Genomic DNA, 2,880 nt, shown 5'->3' on the forward strand with positions numbered 1-2,880 from the left:
ATCCTAACACTAACAACACTCATTACCCCTCCAAAATCGTCCCCATACAGACATTGTCCCACCATTTGTTGAACACTATGAACAAAATTCAAACTATTTAACTAATACAAATCAGCAAATTAATATTAATACCAGACCTCGAGCTTTTAATAAAGTACATACATACATATATCGGCGCTACTTCAACATTAATTAAGAAAAGAATATCAAACCACATTTCTTCTTTTAACAACCATAATTCTAATAATAACCAAGGAACTTATCTAACCACTTTAATTAAAAAACTTAACTCTAACAATACTCCCTTCTCAATCAAATGGACTATTAAAAAAAAAAGTTAAGTCTTATACTCCAGGCTCTAAGTCATGTCGCCTCTGCACAACCGAAGCTATAAATATAATTACTTCCCCTCTAAGTAACAATATGATAAATTCTAAAAATGAACGTATCTCTTTCTGTAAACATAAGTCCAAATTTAATTATGGCAATTTTGAAATTACATAGTTATTACTTTTACCCTTTATATAGATATAAAATATTTTTTCTTTAACTTTATCGTCTTTCGACATACTTCTTAATACTTTATAATTTAATAATCCTTTATTTTAATTCTTTATCTCTCCTTTGCATGGCCGGTTTTTTGTCTGCATTTTCTGTTTTATTTATTTATTTATTTATTTTATCTTCATTTCCTGTTTTATTCTTTAAACTTTCCTATCTATCTAATATATCAATCTACCCACACTTTCATATCTTGTATGTATATTTACTTAAATTTTACTGTATGAATTTACTTATTTTTTAATTTATTTTTTTTTATTTTTATTTTTTTTCCTGAAATTGCAGATACCGGCCATCTTCTCCCCTTAAATAATTTTTATTTTTATTTTTTATTTTTATTCTTATTTTACTTTATTTTATATTATATATCATATTTTATATTTTACTTTTTATCACATTTCATTTTTTATTTATTTATTTAATTATTTATTTTCTATTTATTTATTATTTATTTATTTATTTTTATTTTCCTTTTAATGTCGTTTAACAATTCTTGCTGACACCTTTTTTAAGTGATGACCTGTACATTTCAGGTGACCTATATTATGTTGCCCTATATATATTTTCGCGCCTTTAACATTTCCTGTCTGGGTCAGTTTGACTTTTGTTTCCCTTTATTTTATATTTTATATTTAACTTAATCATTGTTTTCTCATTTCTCTTCCCAGATTTTCTTTATTTATAGTTATGTCTCGGAAGTAGAGTGAAAAGCACATCTTATTTTTCTTTTATTAATATTATTTTTTCCTTGTACACATTTTTGTGAATTATTCCATGGATTTCTACCTTTGGATTATTATGGACCATCTTCTTCCAATTACGGGATTTCTTTGGATTTTACTTGTACAAATTGAAATTCTTTTAACTTTCTTGAAGTTTTACATTTGGATTTTACCGTCACTGGATTTTTTATCTTCCACCAGACTATCCATTAATGTGTAATCACCTTTTTCTTTACCATATTCCCTCTGCTTAACTTATTTTGTTTTCAAGTAAGATCTTTGACTTGTTGTTTCATCAAATACTTCTGCATGCAAAATCCGATCCCGCATTTTGCTAATTCCTACCCTCTGATGAGAAGGAGAGTATTTCTTCGAAACTCCGCGGATTAAGGACTATCCATTTATCTCGTGTTTCCTTTTCAGATTAAATATGTTTTTAACTCATTTCAAAGTGTTTTTGAACAAATTTAATTAACTGTTTCTCATATTATAAGCTCTATTTCCTATTTGGTATTATCGAGCTTTTATATCTGGCTGAGATAATTTTATAAATATTAATTCTTTAATATTTATAATTTACTTTAATTTTACCATCTTGGATCATTTTGGTAAATTCAATTGTAATTTTCATTTTATATATATATATATATATATATATATATATATATATATATATATATTACGTGCATAAAGATCTCTTTAATCCTATTTTTTTAATATCGCTAAAAAATGGCAACAAAAAATCTTATATATATATATATAATCTAAATCGATGTTTTTTTTTATCTTATTGTGACATTGATAAGCTTAAGTAATAAATATCGATTCATATAATAATAACGATATATTTATATATCAATATATATATATATATATATATATATAAATACAAAAAATATACATCGTTTAATATATATATATCATTATTATTATTATTATTATTATTATTATTATTATTGTTATTATTATTATTAATCGATGTTTATTTCCTTCTGCAGTCTTGATAAACTTTAACCTTGATCGAGCCGTGGAAATGCTTCAATCAGTCTATAAAATAGTCGGGCATGTAGTTTGAAAATTAAGAATATGTCGAAATTATTTACTTTTATTGACTATTGAACTCACGACCCATGTGAAACAGTATAACTTATTATTGCACGGCAATAAACCAATCGACTACAATAACAAAACGGTTAACGCACGAACTTTATCTATTCTCATTGGTTAAATGCAATGGACTATGCTCCGATTGATTCGAAACCCCTCTCTACGTATTCCTAAAAGGGTAGCAACGTTTAGTTAGAATTTAGTTTCTTATTATATTATGTTATGTCTTTCTCGTAAAGTTGCTGCGTAATTTATTGGGCATAATAGGATCTACCTCAGTGATATGGGACAAGAGGAAGAAAATAGCAACCCCCGTTGAAGTAAGTGCCCCTAACAGTGCTGGGCTTAACAAAGATGAGAGAAAGAAAACAACGAAATATTAAGGTCCTATGGACTATATGAAAAGAAACTGGAAACTTAAGGAGATCTCCGTTATTCTAGCAATTATAGAAGCAACGGGAATTATGTAACAGAATTTCCAAAGCTACCT

Source organism: Euprymna scolopes, chromosome 36, assembly GCF_053919585.1.
Source record: "Euprymna scolopes isolate OS-2025 chromosome 36, ASM5391958v1, whole genome shotgun sequence".
NCBI classification, from domain to species: domain Eukaryota; kingdom Metazoa; phylum Mollusca; class Cephalopoda; order Sepiida; family Sepiolidae; genus Euprymna; species Euprymna scolopes.